This window comes from Pinus tabuliformis, chromosome Q, assembly GCF_031772625.1.
Source record: "Pinus tabuliformis cultivar Carrire ecotype Pingquan chromosome Q, CPIR1, whole genome shotgun sequence".
Taxonomy (NCBI): domain Eukaryota; kingdom Viridiplantae; phylum Streptophyta; class Pinopsida; order Pinales; family Pinaceae; genus Pinus; species Pinus tabuliformis.
Genome location: NC_142296.1, coordinates 1,046,146,430 through 1,046,170,256, shown reverse-complemented (window position 1 = coordinate 1,046,170,256; position 23,827 = coordinate 1,046,146,430).

The following is a 23,827-nucleotide window of genomic DNA, read 5'->3' as shown; positions in this document are numbered from 1 at the left end:
CTTTATCTTCTGATTCAAATTTTACTTCTATACTTTCTAATTGCACCATGAGAGTATTAAAGACATTCAAATGATCAGTAATAGCTGTACCTTCCTTCATACACAGACTGTACAATTGTCGCTTCAGAAGAATCCTATTGGTCAATGATTTTGTCATGTATAGCTTCTCCAGCTTTGTCCACAAACTAGTAGTAGTTTTCTCTGACACGATGTTAACAAAACATCATCTGCCAAACATAGTCAAATACCGCTCATAGCTCTTCCATCCAATTCATTCCATTCATCATCTGTCATGGGGTAAGGCTGTTTGGATCTTCCCAATAGCACCTTCGCCACGCCTTGTTGCACAAGCAGATCGTGCATCTTCACTTTCCAGACCTCGAAGTTATTTTTGCCATTGAACTTCTCGATCTCAAAACGAGCGCTTTGAGTTTTTGCCATGTTGAACAAAAAATTCTCCAATTCCAAATAAAAAATGCCTCTATCGTACCGTGTAAACGCAATTTGAAAAGAAAAACAAAAAATTGCAGGTTTACCAGAGGGAAAATCTGCCAGGCGCTCTTTGATAGCGGAAAACCCGCGCCTAAAACACAATCCACTTCCTGGTGCTCCGCTGACAGCAGATCAACCGCACCAGAGCAAAATCGGTGTAAGTGTCGCAAATTGGCGCGCTTAATGCATTCGTTTCCACGCCAATTGGAATATTGGAGCTCTGGCGTGAGTATCAGACTCGGATCCGCGCCAATTGGCGCGTCTGTTCCAAAATAAAACGCGCCAACCCGTTCACTGCCAGAAATTGGTGCGACTGTCTCTACTGATCGCCGAAACTCCACCTTCAGCCGATCTGTCACATGCACCAGCTCCACAACCAGAGACTTGTAGGTTATGGGCCCTCCACGCTCCGCTGCGCCGCTCTGATACCACTTGTTAGACTAAACAAAGCGCAGCTGAAATAAATATAAACATACACAACACATACAAAAAAACCACACAAAACCATAACACAGAGATTTAACGTGGTTCACCCAACCAATCTGGGCTACATCCACCAGAACAGAGGCATCGGAAATCTTATTATTCAAAGGAGATTACAACAAATCTAATAATTCACACATACTCTCAGCTCTCCCCTATTTTCTCTACTTTCTCTACACACTCTTACAATCCTCTACGGGATTACATTTCTATATAGCTGGAGCATAAAACTGAATCATAAATTCCCTCACAACAAATATAGGATGCATTAACTCCTCCTCAAAAAATACTGGAGCTAATATAGCAACTAATCCTATTATTGTCACATACATGAGATTTTTCCCAAATTTAATAAAACAGAAAATCTCAACATATAATCTAAAATTTTTAAAGTCTAAAAGCTTTAAAAAATGCAATCAAGCTTGATTTTATTTTCCTAATTTATCTACTTGAAAGATTTTATTTTATTTTTATTTTTTAATTTTTAAGTATATGAATGTTTCCAATGGAGCCATTTACGGATTAAATTTTCTAAAATGTTCATATTCAAATTTGCGAAATGTACCTGATGGTGTATGAGGACATTAGAAATTGTTTTAACCTTTAGATTTGCTGCAAATCTTTTGAAGAACGGATGAATGTCGTGACACAATTACGTTTCGATACCATTCTTCAATGTAGTCCTTATGCTCCAAAGAATGTTTAATTTGAATTCTAGATCTTTCATCCACAAATGGTTAGTATCGATTTATTTATTTATTTATTTATTTTATTTTTTTATAAAAATGATATGCAGCTAAATGATGGATGCATCTACGTGCCTTAATCATGTATCTAGAAAAAAACTAAAAAATATGAACTTTAGACTAAAATCTATTTCCTATGCACACTTCCCCGGCAACAACACCAAAATGTTGAGGCAAATTAATTACCTACCATTTAATTGTCAACACGGGGATTGCGTAAAACTTTCGAAGCCTGCGTGCACTGTATATGCTAGAAATTAACTTCCAATTTATATCAATCAAACTATGAAACCAAATAACGACAAACCAAATTCACCTATTCTAATTCAACACTCAATTCAAAATAAATTATAGTACAATTATATTACATCGCACAGAATTGAAACCTTAATCGATCACACTTGCAGGAATTGAAATTGCATGAAATGAAATCTACTCTAAGGGATCATGTGTGCATTATCAAATCAGGATCCTATGAAATGAATAATCAAAACCACATGACATGAAATGAAAGCAAAGACAATCATTCTTAACCTCTCACACAGGAAAAAATATGAAAGCAAGTAAAAACAATTTCTCTTAACTTCTAGATAGGAAAGCAAAGAAAACAATCGCTCTTAACCTATAGGTAGGAAAGAAAATAAAAACAATTACTCTTAACCTCTCACACAGTAAAAGATATGAAAGAAATAAATCTAAAAAACAATAAATCTCACACATTGTAGGTAGTCAATCCAAAAGTATGAGAATAGCAAGTTGAGAGGCTCCCAGTACAAGCATTACCAATCAAGGTGAACATCACTCATGAGCATGGTGATAAATATAAATTCCATTCATAAGTAATCTTAACTTTCCACCTGAGTATTTCCAACTTTACACATGCCTTTGAAAGGAGAAGGATCTCCTATTTATACAAAAACATAAGAAGCTACCTCATTAATGGAGGTCCATTATTCTCTCCATAGATATCTAGAAAATCTCATAGAGTTACAACTTAAATAGGTAATGATGAGACACATATCCTCTTTGACCTTTATCCAAATCTTCTTCCATATCTTGAAGGGAATTCGAATTTGAGCATTAGTGGCCACCTAAGGTTGCCTTGGAAGCTTCCAAATGACTTACACATGTCATGAAACTCGAGCCACTTTTAAGTATTAGCAAGTATATGTCTTTTTTATAAGTTTTAACCATTTAATTCACTTATAATACTAGAAATCATTAAATTTTGGAAAACACAAAGGTAACCCCATGTAATCATGAAAATAGAGGCTAATGAAAGATAATATGGCTATGGAGCTGCGACATGTGAGTGAAATGGTGGAAATAAAGGTGAAAGTGGATGATCTTTTGAAGACATTTTGGAGGCTCTACACTCCTTCCTTCCTCTTGCCTTCTTTTCCTTTCTTGATCCCATGCATAACCAATCAAAATATTGAGCCAAGAGCTTACACTGATCAAGATATTAACATTGACTAGGATCTTTCCAACTAATCGTCAAAACCCTTTTTATTAATGAGGCCTCTATTTTATTCATTTTCTATTATTTTCCTTCATTTTCTTCCTCACATGCAACCTGTGACCCTTCACCTTCCTTTTCTCCTAATTTCCATTATTTTCATAAATAAATGTGCCAAAAATGTCTTTTTTCCTTTCCAAAACTTTTGCCAATTTCTTTATCCAAAATAAACGGAATCAACACCCACTGTGATGTTTCCCCTATCATTCGTCTTGGAATATGTGTCCCATCATCCGTGGCCTTATATATTTTTACATGAATTTTTAACAAGGGTTGTTACACTTTTTGAGCCCAAGAAGAGCCTAGGTAGGGGTTTTTGGACATTCTGAATCCATTGGAAGCCTTAGTTTATTGATTGAAGCACTTCTTGAAGGAATTTTTGTAGGATTGAGTCTTTTAGTGCTAGAGAAAATTAGTGGTTTGAAGTAGTTTTAAAGGCCTTTTGAGCATGGAGAGAACCTTGTAGGGGTTTTTGAGCCTTCATAATTTATCTGCAATAGTTGTGACTTCTATGGTGCAACTCTTCTTTTTATTTTCTCATTATGTCTTTTTGAGGAAATGTCTTTTCAATACTTCAATGTGGAGTTGTTGTACATTTTATGCTTAATTTTCATGTGGAGTATAGGGAATTGATGTGAGATCCATTTTCATGTTGACTGTTTTATGACTAATTGTAGGTGGTCATTCTTTTTAGAGTGAGAATTATTTGCAGGAGAATGTTTCCTTGAAGGGGAAAGAATCCACTCATTTTTCAACCAATTTCATGTACTCTTTTATCACTAAAATCTATGGAACAATCTAGCTATGTTAGTAGGCTCGGTGATGTAGCCCAGGAGGGGTGAACTCTATCATCAAATTTTGTTTTGCCTCTTTTCATATTTTTCTTTTTTAGTTACATGTGTATATGTTTCTTGTTGAATGTTCATATGAAAAGTAACTTATCATCATTGAAGAGATCATAAAACTTGTTTACAAGACCCATTTTGTTTAGTTGCAAAGTGTCAGAGGACGACCAATTTTTAGGAAGAAGAAGTTCTCCTCCAATTTCAGATCATTTGGTATCAGAGTTCATTTTGACAAAGTTACAAGTATGTGCAAGAAGCTAAGGCTTGAACAAATCCAAGTGCTAGAGGAGATTAACTTGTCTCTTCGAATGGAGAACACTGATCTAAGGAGATTGCTCGAAGTTGTTGAGAAGGAGAAGAGGCATATGCGCCTTCAGTTGCAACATCTGCTAGAGGAACAAATTGGTGAGAGTTCCAATCCAAAAGCAACAAAGAACTCCTCCAAGATGAAGTGGGCATGGTCCAAACACAGGATATGGACCCTATGTGAAGAATGATGCTTGTGAGTTTTGTCAGCATCTAAAAGATTATTCTTTTGTGCCTGTTGGTAAAAGTTGGTGGCTTGATTCATCTTCAACTTCGTCATCATCACCTAAAATAGAAAATGTGGGTGGAAAATCCAAGGAGGTAATCAACATCTCTAGTTCCACTCCTTTAATTTATGTTGATAACACATCTTTGGCAGCCTTTGTAAAGAATAATAAAGGCATCTGTATGAAGTTGTTAACTTGGATAGGTTATGAAGGAGGAGGCCTCAATATCAATGGACAAGGTATCACTAATCCTATAGAGGTGAAGGAATGACCAATATATGAAGGAATGGGTTATGGTCATCGAGAGTTTGGAGAGTGTACTAAACTTTTTGAGGAAAATAAATCATCAAATGATGATATGTCACACCAAAATGGTACTGATAATGGCAATTTGTCTCCCAAGAGAGATGAATGTTTCAAAGGACCTTTCATGTCATCTTCTAGTCTTCATCGTCAAAGTTACATCCCAAGGGGTAGGTATAAGTTTCATGGGAATTTTTAAAATGTTGGTAATTTTGATTATTTCCGGGACATGTATCCTTGCACATTTTGTGATGCATTTTACCATTGTGTGGCTGATTGTGAGAAACGAAAAGTGATGGTCAAGAGAATGGACCAAATTCTTGGAATAAAGCATGACAAACCTCCCTTAAGTTTGAATACTTCCTTGTTAATGGGCAAGCAAAATTATTTTTGTATCCATTGTAACATGAATTGGTACAATGGGCATGTGAATGAAAGGTGTTGAAAACTTCTTCTAGAACTTCGTCCCAAGAAGGACAAAGAGATCATGAAATCCATTGCAAGGAAAGCGATGGGTAGAAAAGAGGATACTAGTGTAGTTCCTAAGCCAACCTTCAAAGAAGAGAAGATGCAAAAAGAGAACCCATAAGCCTAAGAGAGGCAAAGATTGGGTAGAACGTTTTGTATAGTTTTCTTGCTTTGTAAAATTTTCAATACTTGTTGTACATTCCCATTTTGGGTACTTTGTAAAGTGAGGATAAGAATAATCACTTATTTGAAAAAATTATGTTTTTCTTTAACATGTCATGTTGTGTTGGCTAAGCTAATGAGTCCAATTGTTTGAGGACTTTTTGGGATGAACATTTGTATGTTTTCTAATATGTCTACAGTTACGTCATGTACTCATTGAAACAAGTGTTTCAAGATGAATCTTGTTGTGAATGAAATATTTAATAAAGATTGTACAGAAAATGACTATGTTTATGTGGACAAAGCCAAATTTGCCATTGAATCATTGTAGCCAAAGTACCTTAGAGTACAAGTGCAATTTGAGGACAGTAAAGCAAAGTTTGAATCAGTGCATGGAAAGCATTGAGTTGCTTCTGATTTCCAAGATGGAAAGTCAAGTTTGTCTTCAGCAAAGAGGAACTTCAAGATGAAGTTTGTTTGAGCCAAGAAATATGGTTTTGGAGAGAATGTTCAGATTCCATCCATCAAAGTTTTTGTTCCTGCATGGTTATAAGAATTATGGCTCAATTCTTGACAGGAAGGTAAGGACTTCACGCAGAGGATAGGTGGAGTACCTTGATTAGAGCTTGAAGGCACCAATTGAAACATAACATGAAGGATTGAGATTGGGAAATTTTATGAGATTTTTCCTCATTTTGTTCATTGGGAGAAAAAAAAACTTTTGGGGACCAAAAGTTCTTAGTGGGGAGGTATGATCCAGAGATCAAAATTTCGCTAAAAAATGAAAGTGTCTAGAATCTTTTGAAACTGGTTTTAAGTCATAGTGTTTTTCATTTTGATTCTAACGAGGCTTGAATCCCCTCAATCCAATGTCATGTGAAAAAGTTATGATGTTTGAAGGTTTTGGCCAACAACAAAAAAAAATTTTGGTATGCTGACCGGGCTGCTGACTGGGCAATCCGTACTATTGATGTCGGCATGCCAACTGGGTGTACGGTGGACCAACCAAAACTCTCCAAGTGTCAAGTTTTTACATGTGTGAGTTGGTTGCATTTGATTGGTTGAAGTGTTGATTTGGTGGCTCAACCAAAGGCCACCATGTGGCACCTCGTTATTGGTCAAAAAATTGTTATTGAGCCTAAAGGCCTCAATGAGGATTGACCGCGTGACTTGCCACATAAAAAATATAGCCTCCACCATCTCGCCTATGATTTTGTTCTTAACCTATAGTGGTTGCGACATATATTGGAATACATATGTTTTTCACATCGGGGGAGGAGGGTTGAGGCATTAGCCATGGCTCTTGGTCGTGTCACAACCCACAATACCATGGCAAAAAGTAATGGAGTGCCGATAGGAAGCCAGCTGTGGCCCGAGGTATCACGACCAACGGAGATGACCATAAGCGAATGAGGATAGGGCTAGGCACTTATCCCTAACAATGGTCACAACCACCACCACAGGACCCTCGCGGAGGTGCAATAAAGGAATGGGCTGAGGACCAGCCCTAACCACTGGTCACAAGTTAGTCCATAGGACCACTATCGAGGAATTAAGTGTTTGATGGAGAGGGTGGGGTTGTAAGCCCTAGTCTCGAGTTCTATGTGTAGCCTATATGACCATGCAGTGGAGGCCTAGGTGGGATAAGCCCCAACCCTTGGTCTCTTTATTGCCATATGATCGTTATTGGGAGCTCCGGTGGTAAGGGAGGGCGGTTAGCCCCGACCCCTAACCACATTGACTACACATGACCACTTGCCCGATGGAAACGGTGCCAAAGCCGACAGGGATAGGCTGTTGGCTCCAACGCCTGGTCGCATGTGCCTACATGACCCTATTTTTGCGCACATGGGTTATTGGGAAAATTAAATCAGCGGCAAAATGCACCATTTGTAGGAAAAATGGTCACCTCCCAAACTATTTAAAGGGAGAAAATGTCACACATTTAGCAAGTTCTGTTAAATTGAGGGACGAATAACAGAAGAAACTTGGGAGAGCCATAACTTGATCAGTTTTTGGTCTTTTTGAGCCCAAGAAGAGCCCAAATAGGGGTTTTTGGACATTCTAAATCCATTGGTAGCCTCATTTTACTAGTTGGATCAGTTCTCGAAGGAACTTTTTTAGGTTTGAGTCTTTTAATTCCATAATCAATGGTTTGAAGCAATTTTAACGACCTTTTGAGCATAGAGATAACCTTGCAGGGGTTTTCTAACCTTCATTATTTATCTGCAGTAGTTGTTACTTCTATGGTGCATCTATTCTTTGTATTTTCTCATTATGTCTGTTTGAGGAAAACTCTTTTCAGTACTTCAATGTGGAGTTGTTGTACATTTTATGCTCAATTTCCATGTGGAGTATAGGGACTAGATGTGAGATCCCTTTTCATGTTGACTGTTTTATGACTAATTGTAGAAGGTCATACTTTTTAGAGTGAGAATTATTTACATGAGAATGTTTCCTTGAATGGGAATTAACAAGCCACTCATTTTTCAACCAATTTCATGTACTCTTTTATCACTAAAATCTATGAAGTGGTCTAACTGTGTTAGCAGGCCCAAAGATGTAGCCCAGGAGGGGTGAAATCTGTCATCAAATTCTTTTTTACCTCTTTTCATGTTTGCATTTTTTGAGTTACATGTGTATATGTTGCTTGTTTAATGTTCATATGAAAACTAACTCATCATCCTTGAAGAGATCATAAAATTTTCTTACAAGCCTCATTCTATTTACTTGCAAAGCATTAGAGGATGATCAATTTTAGGAAGTGGAAGTTCCGCTCCAATTTCATATCAATAGCACACCAATTTTCTCAATAGTGTTGATATGGATTCAATTCCCATATGTGACAGATCTACATCCTAGTATGGGGGAGATGTTGTAGCATCCATAAATGAGTGTAAACATTTCAGTGTTGGCTCAATACGGGGGAGATGTTGTAGTGTTTGTAAATGAGTGTAAACATTTAAATGTTGGATCAATATGGGAGAGATTTTGTAGCGTCTATAAACTGAAGCATTAAATAGGAAAATAATAATATTAAAACATAATGTCACCTAAATTAAAAAAGTGATAAAAATACTAAATTAATTTAATTCAATTTGTTATATTGTAATTTTGTTTTTATTAATAAATTTACAAACATTTTTTTAGCAGAAAAATTACAATATGTATGTTACATTAAACTAAATTTAAATAATAATCATTCATATTTGTAACCATGATGTTTGAAAACATATAATTAATAGACATATAAAACTTAATAAATTTAAGTAATAAATGTATAATTAAAAATAAAAATATAACAATGTGAAATATATATAATATAAATAATAGCTATAAATTATTGACCATATACTTTTTCTTTTGTAAGTTGATTTTGGATTACCTCCAAAAGGCATTTTACATCACTAATTTGTCATGATAATCATGATGACCATATTACAAAAATTTTCTTGGTTAGTCCCAAGAGGGTACTCACTAGATCCAAAATTAAGAAACAAAATACCATAAGATTACATATAAAGTAATGGATTTCAAAAAACCATAAAAAATAATATAGCCCATACATTTACTCCAATCATGGCTGATGAATCTTGGAATAATCATATATCTTTATGAAGATCCTTTTTTCTTGCAAACATCTATCCACTCTGAGGATATGTCAGGAACAAATGAAGATGATACAATGACTGTGTTGCTTTGAGTAAATTACAATTATGAGGGGCACTATATTATTGTGCTCTTTGTTATATTTTTGTGTGTGCTCCATTTCCCTTCCTTTCTTTCATTTTGTTCCTTGTACAACCCATAATAGTGGTATCAGAGCAATTTTATCCTTGCTACTTTTTGTTGCATGTTCTTAACAGAGAAAGAGACCATATCAAGTTGTTGCTCAAGGAAGCACTCATTTGATAGAAGAATGAGTTGATGGAAAACTTTACGTGGATCCTTTGATGAGGCCAACAATAGCCAAGGCACCTTCAACAAGCAAAAATTTCGAAGGTGCAACTCTCTTCAAGGAAAAATTTAACTTCAATATAATTTTATTTTAAAGCTGGATAGATGTAGATGCTTTGGAGAAATTGTTAAGCCTATTAGAGGGATATTACTTTGTTCAAAAAAATTCTGAAAACAAAATGATCACCTTCAGGCTCCTAAAATTCCTTCCCCATGTCAAATATTGGTGGAAATGTTACGAGGGAAGACACAAAAAAGATGAAGCTATAATATTTAGGGAAAGACCTACTTGGGTGGCATTTTTTTACATCCTCAAACCAGAATTCTACGTTACTGAGAACTTTGATGACCCATAACTAGATGGACAACTCTGTGATTGGAGAGAGACAAAAAAATGTTAGATTACACTAATATTTTCCACACCTTGCACTCAAAGCTAGGTATAACAAATTCCCAGTGACACCTAGTTCTGAAGTACCACAATGGACAACACATGGACATCTAAATAGAGATGGATTTCTTGTACATCTCCTAAATTGGATCTGCTTATTGATATGATGTCAAAATCGAGCCTAGATTTAAGTAGAGGAATACATGGGAGTTTGGGTCTACAAATACATTATAACAATATCGTGGAAAAATGTGTCCATTACTCATAAAATAAAGGACATAGCAAGGAGATCTAACCTTAAGGAAACTAGTCCAAGTTGTAGGAAAATAAAAGTAATGAGAAGCTGGGAAAGGACATTAGAAAGTGGTTTGAGTTCCACAAAATTCGCTAGCACAACACTAATGAATTTCCCTAGAAACAACCATTATTGGCCAAGATTAAAGAAAAAGAGTTGGACCTTGGCTAAGACTCTAATTTGGACTAGGATAAGGGAAATTGGGTCATCGATGTAGAACCCATTGCTACCATTGCAACTACAAAGATCCAACTAGAAGAGTTGTAGGATCTTGAGGGGAAGTGACTCTTCCTTTCATATATGTGGATGAAGGGGGGACAACTACATTTCATGTTTGATAGTGGGAGCCAAAACATCCTAATCTCAACTAAATTCATCATGAGATTGAAGCTGCCAATGATGCCACACCCTAAACTGTACATAATTTGTTTGTTGATCTAGGGATGTGACATTTGTGTCACACCTAGTAATACCACCTATCCTACAACATCAATTCATTAAAATAAGATGTACTATGAGATGTTTCCTAACTTGAAGTCTGTGATGTTCCCTTAGGAAAATAATGTATGTGGAAACAACATGTTTTTTATGAGTTTTGACCCAGTAATGACATTATTACTTTAGGAGATCATCTCTATAGGGTACCACAAGTAGTTCCAACTACCAAAATTTCTCTGGTCTCATCAAAGCGCAGGGAAAATTTTAGGGGCTAATATTCGCAGGTGGGCTAATTTTATATACTTTTTCCAAAAAAAAGATTCGCTAATTTCCATTTTTTTCTAAAATTGATTCGCCCAAATTTTATAGTATGAAATTATTTTACCCTAGAAATCACCAAAAAATTATATAGAGACTATACAAAATTATTAGAAATTTCAATATTTTTACAAAAATATTTCCAAACATTTTACATATTGTATATTATGCACTAGTGGGATTCACCTAGGTTTCTAAACATTAAGAAAATTTTCCATCCTTAAAATTTTCCCTGTCAAAGAGGTGCCAAAAGGTAATCTCTTAGACTACAAATTTTTTCCTCTTCATTGTTTAGTTACAAGGTTAAAGAAAGGTCATGATGGCCACCACAACCTCAGGGTGGGGTCTTTATACATAAGAGAGGCAGGTGGAAAATATTGTATAACACTGCAAATATATATTTGATTCCATTACTAAGGTACCTTTGCACTACTAGGTCAAACATTTCATTGATATGATATTTGGTACTCCCTTAACCATTAGTCTCATATATAGACTCTTACTTTTAGAGAATGTGAAAATAGAGTGTCAAATTCATGAGCTCATCTAAAAGAGGTACATTTAATTGAGATCCTCACCTTATGGGAGTCCTATTATGCTGGTACAAAAGGAGAATGGACCATGGTGACTCAATATTGATTATAGAGCTTTGAACAAGATCACTGTCAAGAACCAATAATAAATCCCTTGAATTGATAAAATTCTTGATCAGTTTAAGGATGTTAGGTTCCTTAATAATATTTATCTAAAATTAGGCTACCACTAGGTTTTGATCAAACTAACTAATCCATGTAAGATAGACTTCAAGTCTAAAGAAGGATTTTTTAGCGGTTGGTCATGCCTTTCAACTTGATTAATCCTCCAACAACATTCATAAGGATGATGGATGATATCGTGAGACCATTCATAAACTTTTTGTGGTTGTATATTTGGATGATATCCTAAAATATAGTTGAATTTGGGTGGAACATTTGCAACACATCCAATAGGTCTTAGAACCCAGTGGAAACAAAAGCTATATGCCAATGTGGAGAAGTTATCATTTGGCATGTAGTACATGCAATATCTTGGATATAATATGGATGAATATGGGGTGCAAGTGGACCCAACCAAGATCTAATTCATTTGTTATTGGCCAACTCTGACAACTCTAACTGAGCTCTACAACTTCTTGTGACTTATCAAGTTCTACCATAGGTTCATGTTGGAGTTCTCCCATGTCGCTTGGTCATTAAGTCAAGTGACCAAGGTTGGATCTGAAGCTAGTTTTCATTTTTTTTTAGTTCATAAATGAAAGGATTGTATGATCTAAAACACATCCTTCGCTTTGTACCCATCCTCATGCTACCAAATTTGCAATAGATATTCCGGATCAAGAGAGATGCCTCTGAGTATGTTATAAATGCATTCCTCACTTAGCAGGACATCTAATGGGCTATCACAGTGAAACACTAATGGATGTTATTCAAAGATACCCCACTAATTCCAAGGAGATGTAATCCATTATGTAGGCATGTTAATCGTGGGGACATTATACTACTGGAAAGGAAATAATCATTAACATTTATTACAAGCTTCTAAAATTTATGTAGAAACAATGAAAGTTATAGAATGGATGCCATCAAAAGTATTCCACATACTTTCAACAATTCCATTTCAAGATTAAATATAGGAAGGGTGGCACCAACCATGTTGTTGAATACTTTAGTTGGCCCTTGGTTGTGGTTCTAACCACAATTCTTACCACGTATGGACATGATCCTCTAGGTGACCACAATTATACCATAGTGACTCTAACATTGTTTCTATTTATTATACACTAAGTGCAACGAAACAAGTTCAAGACTTCCACCTCTAGGACACACTTTTGTGCTATCTAGGCCATCTTTGTGTTCCTTTAATCCAAGCATGTAAAGGTTATTTGGGACACACATTATAGTTAGGTGGTAGGGAAATTTAGTGTGGAGAAGACAACAACCATGCCTCATAATTATTTTTACTAGCCAAAGTTTCAACAGGGCATTGAGCATAGTCGTGTACTAGTTGTGCCATTACTAAATCAACCATCAAGAAGCAAGGGTTGTACACTCCTCTACCAACCCCAAACATGTAGGTTTTAAACATGTATAGTTAATTTTTACAAACATATTCTTAATAAAAAATAGAAAAGATGTAATGAACACATACATATTAACACATATTTTGTATCTTGGAAACCAAAACTATGAAAACTAGAAATATTTTTAGTATTTTCTATCTTTACAAAGTTACAATACAATATGTATATCTTATGGCATACATAAATTTCCAATCCATTTACCCTAGATTAGAATATGACTATAGTTCCTTAACCAAAATTGAAAAAACATGGGTCGAACCACCAAGTGCCACAAAACCACTAAAAGGAAAACCATGTATTGAAAACTACTAAAAATAAATGCATAAATCACCCCAAAAAGTGTTTTAAGGGATCTATAACTAAACTCCTATACAGGGGGGCTTCCATCCCCTTATGAACTCCTCACTATGCCTAGTGTAACAAATCATCCATGGGGATAGTCGTACAAGGAATATAACACATACCCGACAAAACAAGCCCATGGAATATGTCCCGATGGATTACAAGTTAGGCTTTCCCCCCAATAAACATGGTCATGATTGTGTCTTTATGGTTGTCAATTCGTTTTCTAAGATGGCCTTTTTCGCAATGTGTAAAAAGAGTATCATAGCTGAGGCCAATGCTAATCTTTTCTTTGAGAATGTTTGGAATCATTTTGGGCTACCAAAAACCATCATTTTAAATAGGGATAACAAGTTCCTTAGTACCTTTTGGTCCAACCTATGGTCTCTAATGGACACCAAGTTGAATAAATCGACTTCCTTTCACCCAAAAATATATGCATAAAAAAGTCGTCAATATGATGTTGTGCATATCCTACACATGTGAAAATCCAAGCATCCTGATAAATGGGATGGGAACCTTCCATATGTTCGAAATAGCTTAAAAAATCTCTCCACATCTCTTTTAAGTGTGCTTGGGGTTCTAGCCATTACCCCCCATCAATGTAGCTATTCCCATTGCATCTTCGCCAACAAAGTCCTCCCACACTAAGATGAAGGGAGATAGAGTATCAATTTCTTTTAATGGTTCTAACATCTCCAACAATAGGTGCATGATATCTTGCAAAAGGTTGATTCCAAGTACAAGTAGCCACATTAATAACATTGAGTTCCACATAAGTTTTGGGATAGTGAGAAAATTTGGTTGCATTTGTAGAAAGTGTGCCACACAGGTCCCCATAGGAAACTCAAACCAGTCCAATATGGGTCTGTTGATGGCCAAAAATGACCATAATCAACACTGGGGAGATCACCTAGTGAGTGCCCCAATTAGGCCCTTATCAATTTGGGATGGTGATTCTGATAGGTTAAATGGGTCTAATTACCCTTTTCCTAAAATTGATCTAAAATAATTGTTAATCTAATCTAACTAATCTATATATACAAATCTAAGTCTAACACTTCCCTTTGCCTTCTAAAATATTATATTGCTTGTTTTCATTAGTAGGAAAAGGGAAAAGACTTTCTTTCTCACAACATGCTTGCAAGAGGTAGCCTTTTGTGGTAGTTGAAATGAGGGCTAAACTAAGCCGCATGGAAATTTTCTCCTACAAAAGGAGACTTTCCACAATGCATTCCTAAATGCAAATGTAATTCTAATCTACCATGCAAACAAAAAATGAAGTATATTCTATCTTGATAAGGAAAAGGAATATTCCTTGTCCTTTTCAAAAGAAAGATATAAAGGGGAGAGGGGGACTATAATTGAGTTTAAGGGTGAGATGTGCTAACACATGATAGAAATAGTTCATATATTTTGCAACAATTAGAAAATATACACATTAATGATAATCTCAATAAATAATTACTAATACCTCTCATGCATATACTTAAATTCAATTGTTAATAAATGGATTTAATATTAGATGAATTAAAACATTAAAGAAATAGTTCATTTAACTCAATAACAATTGATACATGAAAAGTTTCACAGATAAATAGTTATAAGAAACTACAAACAAGTCTCCTCGAATTTGATATTGTATCCTGATTCAAAATATGTTTGGTCTTGCAAAGATAGGTTTACATGATTTCGAATAGTATAAAACAAATGAAATTAACAATAACAATAACACCAATTATTAATAAACTATTCCAAAACATAATTAAATCAAATTTGAATTAACATAAGGGAAACAACAACAAGCTTGCAAGTTCATACAATAATGCAACAAAAAATGAAAACTTGTCATTAGCTCCAAAATGTTTACTCTTGTACAACCCTTTGAGTCTCAAACTTTTTTAAGAAGGAACTCTACAATAATTCAAAATCCTCTCATTTCGGAGATCAAAGCTCTACCTATTCTACATAAAATATCTTTCTTTTCTAATAATGTAATTAAAGGCATCCTCTTACAGAATTTCTCCCCATAGTCTCAAGATTTAGAATCCCTACAAATCCATATCTAGCATCTTTTATAGTACTTTGAATTTGTTCGGCTTCTTAACCCTTAGGCTCCATCTTCTTAGGTCTAAAAAATATCTGCAAAATATCCACAAAACAATATTACTAAAACCCATATAATAGTATATTTGATAATTAAAATAAAACTATATTAAACTAAAATTATAAAAAACTTTAGATAAAATCTAATTAAAAAACAGAAGGAAAGAAAAACAAACTAAATCTATACTAAAATAAAACTAAAATCTAAATGAAGAAAAACCAAAAATAAATAATAAATTTAATAATATCTAATTATGAGAGAATAAATTCTTTTAAAGTTAAAGTAAAGCAAATAAAATAAAGCTAAAACTATAAGAACGTCGAGTTAAACTAAAATAATTTAATTAACAAAAATTAAAACGATAAAACTAAATTAAATTAAAAGAAACTAAAACTAAAATAATTTAGTTAACAAAAATTAAAACAATAAAATTAAATTAAAATAAAAGAAACTAAAACTATAATAATGCAATGGAACTAAATTATAATAAACCTATAACTAAAATATCACTAAGTTAAAATTAGATGGTAATAAAAACAGAAAGTAAAAACTATGATTAATAATTATACAAAAAAAATGATTGGGGATTATAAATCTTCATGAGTTGGTTTTATTATTTACAAAAACTTAGGTTTTATATATAGTAAGGCCTACGTGAGTTTTATGGTCGTGTATACATATATACAATAACAAAAAATTATATGATTTATATTGTGCATGTTAAAATATGTATAAATATGTATATCATGGTTTATGTGTTATGTGATATATATGAAATGATGAGTTAGTTTTATATATATATAGTTCTCTTTGATTAAATATGATAGAAAGCGTTTGAATTTGGTGGTTTTAGTTTTAGTTTTTTTTAATATATTTTATTTAATATATTTACAAAATTATATATGTAATTGCAATAAAATAAAATTAATAAAATTAAATTCTATTTATATCAATTTAATTAATTAAAATGATTGATATTGATATATTTTGAAAATTTTGAAAATTTATAAAATAAAGAGTAAAATACATATTTACATGATTTAGGTCTAAGCAGACCGATTTCAACCAATCATAAATTTTAAATCAAGCAGCGAAAGCCGTGAAGATTACATTCGTTAGAAAGATGACAAGGAACCAAGACAATGGAGCAAAGAAAATGATAATCAAAATAAGTTGTAAATTCTTGAAATAGAGTTGCAACAAAGAAAATCAAGGGTTACACAAAAAATATATATATAGACGACCTCATAATTTTTTCGAAAAATTATGGGGGATGTTGGCACCATAACAGGGCCTTGCACCTTCACAAAGGCTATAGAGGAAAGTGATTTCCAATTGAGTGTCCCCCTTTTCCTTGAATTGCACCCTCTATTTAATGTGGAGTTATTTTGACTATATTTCACACTTCTATTGGAAACCTTGGAGGTGGATGAGTGTTAGGCACCTATAGAACTTCATCATATTACATTGAACAAAATACATCTAGTGTTAGGATATTCCAACACATAGGAAATAGTTAAGTACAACTTCGTCTAGTGTAGAGTTAGGTAAAGTGTGTTTCTTTACTATGTACTTTTGTAACTTACAATCCGATGGTTCATTCTCTCCTCGGTATTACCGACACTTGATTTGTGGCTTAACACCCGATTCGTCCATGATCTCTATTTAAAGATCATGGAGGGTCATTTGTAGGGTAACCATTCATGAGAGAAGCTTATGTAAATTTTCATTCTTTTATTAATAAATTGCCTGAAGTGGCCGCGTTGGCTCAGGCCGTGGACTGTTTCCTTCTTTGAGGGTTTTAACCACGTCAACAACACTGGTGTATTGATCTGTGATCTATTTGTGAGCGATGTCCTTTGGTGTTCTGTCTGAGGAGCTTACCCTGTAAATTCCTACATGGTATTAGAGCCAAGTTAAGGGCCGCATCCGTTGGTGATCGAAATCTGAAGCCGGTAGAATTGCATCCGACTTCCGTTTCCTAGATCTACTGTTTATGACTGCTTTCGGACCAAGATGACTGCTCTATTGTGTTAGGAGCATCTGTTTCAGTGAGGAACCCATTTCGTTTCACGCGAAAAGGTTTCTGGTAGCCCTAGCTACGTCATTTTTAAGATCTGGAGGTATACAATGTTTATTTCCAGTTTTCAGTTATTTTCTCTCTGTTTATTTCGGTTTATTTAGCTCTTTGTTTTTTAATTACCGGATCTATACTTTTTATTTCTGCGTATGCTCTTTGCCCCGCGACTCTGTGCGATCTGGGCAAATCAGAAACATAAGGAAGGATATTTAGTTTCCGGCTAAAACTAACTTCAACCTGCAAGGTTTGTTTTTTGTATGTCCGTGTTGGGTTTTTTGGTTTTTGTTTTGTAGGAAAAAAGGAGCTTTTTCAAGTAAGCACGCACCCCAAAGCTTCAGTAACTAAAAAAAAAAAAAAAAAAAAACAAAAAAAAACCCTTCCTCTTTTCCAAAAATGAGTAACCTTTTAATCTAGCTCACTTGGTCCAAAGCTACTTTATGAGAATAGAAGTCTTGAGTTCAAGTCTTTCTTTTTGTTGAGCTAATTAGATTAAGTTTGGAAAGGGGGCAGATTTTTTTTAAATATAACATTATCATTCATTTCCGCACATTCCCGCACTTCGTTGGCATCTTCAACAACTTTTCTTCAAAAAGCCATAACTTCTTCATCCGGAAGTTGTTTTCAGAGCCGTTTTTTTTTAATCAACCTAATTTTTTGAGATCTTTCCATTGGAACACTTAGTTTCAACATCTATAGCTTCAGTTTCTGTTAAAATGGAAAGTCCATGCCAAGTTATTCTTGACAGCACCAACTACTTCCAATGGTGGTCCTACATTGTAGATTTACTTAGAAGTAAAGGTCTTTACAGAATAGCCTCAGGCCAAGAAACCAAACCGAAAGATGAAGATAAGGCAGCCAAATGGGAAAATAGGAAAGATCAAGCACGTGGGTTGATAGGGATGTCTATTTCTCCAGACCTTAGATTCCATATTGCAGAACTTGATACTCCTAATGAAGCAATGAAACAGATCACTAAAGTTTTTGGAATTAAAAATGAACTTAAATCCCATCAACTCGAAAATGAGTTGCTTACATTGGACCCTAGTAATTTTTCTTCCATTGAAGATTTTTTGTTCAAGTTCAAGACCCTTAGACTTCTCTTGGAAGGTGTTAAGGTTAAGAAAGAAGATGGTAACCTTATCTATTCCATTCTTACTAAGTTGGGACCAGCATACTCTGTGTTTGTTTCCACCTTCCATTCTACAAGAGAAGCCTTCATTTCTCAAGGACAAGACTACAAGTCCCCTTCCTTTGATGCCTTTTGTGATTCTTTAATAAGAGAACAAGAAAAACTCTTACACCTTGGTCTTCTTAATCTTGGAAACTCTTCTAAGAAAGCCTTAGCCGCCCAACAACAACCAAATTCAAAGAATCCTAAGAAGTCGTATCCTAAAAAGAATGGTCCTAAACTAAACAAGGGTCCTAAGCAATTTCAGCCTCAAAATGAAAAATCACTTCAACAAAATGATAAGGCAAATAAAAACAAAGGGAAGAGACTGATAGACATTGCCACTTTTGTAATCGAGACGGCCATTTAGAATCCAAATTCTTTAAGAAGATGGAAGCCTTGGAAGCATCAATGAAGAAGCATAACATCCATTTGGAGCACTCAACAGCTTCAACTTCATCTTCAGGAATAACACTTTCTGCATGTGTTTTTCAAGCATCTCGCTCTGGATATGCACTCAATGTATCTTCTTCTTCTCATTCTCATGAGTGGCTCATTGATTCTGGAGCTTCTTATCACATGGCCAAAAACAAAGCCATGTTTTCTTCTTTAAATGATTGTAACACGAAAAATATATATGTTGGTGATGATAGATCTCTTAGTGTTATAGGGACTGGAACTGTTCATATAGACAATGGTCAATTCAATGATGTATTATGTGTTCCAACCTTATCTTGCAACTTTCTATCTGTATATCAGATAACTCATTCAAGTGAATGTAAAATCGTTGAATTTTCACCTCATGATGTTGTAATTAAGGACCTAAGAGATCCTAGACAGATTTTAGCTACTGACATTGCTGATGATTCTACAAGGTTGTATAAGTTTAACAAATTTGGGTCATCAAATCTTCCCTCGGTATTTGTTGCTCATAATGATGAAATGAACAAAATTTGGCATGAGCGATTTGGTCACTTAAACTATCGCTCCCTTAAGAATCTATGTAAATAAAATATGGTGGCAGGTCTTCCAATGGTATCTTGCAGAGATGGTGTTTGTTCCAGATGTGTACTCGGAAAACATCATCCGAATAGTTTTGAAAAACGTGCCTCTTGGCACGCCTCAACCCCTTTACAGCTTGTGCATAGTGATTTATGTGGTCCACTTCCAGTTGTTTCATTCTCTGGCTACAAGTATTTCTTAACTTTCATTGATGATTTCTCCAGACGCACTCGAGTATACTTCTTAAAACTCAAGAGTGAAGTATTTAACATGTTCTTGGCCTTTAAGGCCTTTGTTGAAAAACAATCTGAACATCAAATTCTTAAGCTAAGATCTGATCATGGCGGAGAATATGTTAACCAAAAATTCATCAACTTTTGCACTGAGAATGGAATTCAAATTCAACATACTATTCCATATACTCCACAACAAAATGGTGTAGCTGAAAGGAAGAATCACACCTTAAAGGAAATGGCTAATTGTATGCTTCAATCTAAAGGACTTAGTCTTAATTTTTGGGTAGAAGCAATTAACTGTGCAAATTACATAATAAATCGCACTCCTACTAAGGTTTTAAAGATTATCACTCCAGAAGAAGCATGGAGCTCAATTAAACCAGACGTAAGTCACTTTTGTGTTTTTGGAAGTGAAGCATGAGCCCATATTCCAGATGAGAAACATAAAGCTTTAGAACCTAAGAGTGAAAAATGTATTTTTGTTGGATATTCTGAAGATGTCAAAGGATACAGACTTATTCCACTTAAGTCCAAAAATGTTATCATTAGAAGAGAATCTCAAGGAAAATTTTAAGGATGGAAAATTTTCTTGAAGTTTCAAACATTGGCGAATCTCACTAATCCCTAATATGCAAATTATAAATGTTTATTGATATATTTGTAAAATTAATCAAATTTATAATTATTTTATATATAGTCTCTCTATAATGTTGGCGATTTTTAAGGTAAAATAATTTTATATTCTAAAATTTGGGCGAATCGTCTTTTATAAAATTGGAAATTGGCGAATCTTTTTTTTGGAAAAATCATGGAAAATTAGCCCACTGGGCGAACATTAGCCCCTAAAATTTTCCATGGAAGAGATGTAAAGTTTGCTGAAAATATATCGACCTACGAGCCTAGTTCGGCGGTTGTGCCACCTTTCTCTATCATTTCTACTTCTGAAAATATTTCTTCTTCAGATGATGACAGCGAGGATGACAATCCTCCCCCACCTTCTCAGGATCCTCCTTCAGCTCCTCAGCTTCCAAAATGGGTCCGTGCTACTTAAGATGCAGCAGGTGCTCTTGCCGGTGATCCTACAGATCAGTGACGTACACGTCCTCAGTTCGATAGAGCCTCTTCTTTACTAGCTTAAGCTTCAGCTAATTATGATCCTAACACCTTTGCAGAAGCTTCAGGCCATCTAGATTGGGACGTAGCTATGAATGAAGAATATCATTCAAATGATACATGGGATCTTGTTCCTCTACCAAAGGGATGAAAACTTGTTAGATGCAAATGGGTTTACAGAACCAAGTATGGACCAGATGGAAAAGTTGATAAACATAAAGCTCATCTTGTTGCTAAGGGTTTTTCACAAGTTGAAGGCATTGACTATACTGAAACCTTCTCCCCTGTTGCCAAAATGAACTCTATCTGCCTTGTTCTTTCCCTTGCTGCCTCTTTCAAATCGGAATTCCATCAGATGGATGTTAAATCTGCCTTCTTGCATGGGGACTTGCAAGCCCCTTGAGCTTGGTATGCCAAAATGGATAGCTTTCTTTTAGAAACTGGCTTTTCTAGGTGTCATTCTGACAATACTGTCTACACCAAGAAAGTAGGCAAGTCTCTTATCATTCTTGTTATTTATGTTGATGATCTTATCCTTATTGGTAGTGATCCCAACCTTATAAACCATGTGAACTCCATCCTTAAAAATAATTTTGTAATGACAGACTTAGGACATTTGCATTATTTTCTTGGTCTTCAAGTCTTGCAATCTAAGGAAGGTATTTCCCTTTCCTAGTCCAAGTATGCCTGTGATCTTCTATGCCATTTTCACATGGAAGACTGTAAGCGAACCCCTTATCCCTTTCAGTCTAGAGCCAAACTTCCAGTCACTTGTACTTCGCCTGAAGTTGATGCTACCTTATACCGTCAACTTGTAGGAAAATTTTTGTATTTGACCCATACTCGTCCTAACCTTTCCTTTGTTGTTGGCCTTATTGCTCGGTTTATGCAAAACCCACATGAAAGTCATTGGAAAGCAGCTAAAAGAATACTTTGTTATGTTCGAGGTACAGTTCAGTTTGGGATTCATTACAATGCAAAAGCATCTCCTCTATTGGTTGGTTTCACTGATTCTGATTGGGTTGGTGACCCTGATGATCAGAAGTCTATTGCAGGTTATGTGTTCACTCTTGGTTCAGGACCTATTACATGGGCTTGCAAGAAACAAAGTGCCATTTCTCTTTCTTCAGCAGAAGTAGAGTATCGTGGTGCCATAGAAGCTAGTAAGGAAGCCCTGTGGCTTCGTCAGATCCTGTCAGAGTTTGGCTTTCAGCAGCAGCATCCGACTACAATTTGGTGTGATAATCAAAGTGCCATTCAACTATGCAAAGATCCAGTCCAACATCAGTGCAGCAAACACATTGAACTACAAATGCACTTCATCAGAAAGCTCATTCATGACCATGTTCTTGAAGTGAAATATTGTTCAACAGATGATCAAGTTGCAGACATCTTTACAAAGGCTTTCACAGAGGCAAAGTTTACTAAACTTCGATTTATGGTTGGAGTTCAGGAAGTTGTCATTAAGGGGGATAGGCTCTAATGCCTCCTTCCTTCTCCTATTGTGTCATATTTTTACATCCTTCAATCCTATCCCAAGTTGTTCTTAAGGGGGGATGTTAGGATATTCCGACACATAGGAAATAGTTAAGTATAACTTGGTCTAGTGTAGAGTTAGGTAAAGTGTGTTTCTTTACTATGTACTTTTGTAACTTACAATCTGACGGTCACGATATGTAGTGATTTGACGGTTCATTCTCTCCTTGGTATTACCGACACTTGATCTGTGGCTTAACACTTAATTGGTCCATGATCTCTATTTAAAGAGCATGGAGGGTCATTTGTAGGGTAACCGTTCATGAGAGAAGCTTATGTAAATTTTCATTCTTTTATTAATAAATTGCCTGAAGTGGCCGCGTTGGCTCAGGCCATGGACTGTTTCCCTCTTTGAGGGTTTTAACCACGTCAACAATATTGGTGTATTGATCTGTGATCTATTTGTGAGTAGTGTCCTTTGGTGTTCTGTCTGAGGAGCTTACCCTGTAAATTCCTACATCTCATTATATCATGGACATCAAAATGAAGGCCACATACCAACAGAGCATACAACTATATCAAGTTGTTAAAGCAAGCCAACTTATTCAACAAGGCAAGTGGCTCACCAAGATTTAAATTTAACAAAAGTTTCCCTACCTTCTTTAAGAACTTGACGCAATGGGGATCATTAATTCCTAAGGGGGGAGGATTTATCCAGGTGGATATCAATGGTTATCCACCTCTTCCATTGAATCAACACAATTCTCCATCTTGGTAGTTTTCTTAAGATTTTTTGGGTTCTAAACTTTTGGGGTCATTTTAAGGCCCTAAACAATGATTTTTCGATGATTCGAGGGCCTAAGGTTGCCATATGCGTAGCCATAAACTGCATTTCTTAATTAGATCTTTCCATTGAGTTGTTATGAGCCCTTGAATGGAGGTTGTATGCAAAAGTTGTGAACCCAATAATTTGAAGTATCAACTAACCATTGTGGGGCCCACAAACCTTTTGGAAGTTCACCTCCTAAGATTAAGGTTTTATACCTTTAGGTTTCTAATGGTATGTTGAAATCCACCCTCTCAGCCTCTTGTGATAGCTTTTGCATATGAATGTAGTTTCCATCTCTCTCTCTTTAGAGATAAGTTGTCACCATTATAGCTAGTTTATATTCTATAATATTCTATTAATTTATTCATTGATACATGTTGATTTTTCATTGTATTACTATGCTCT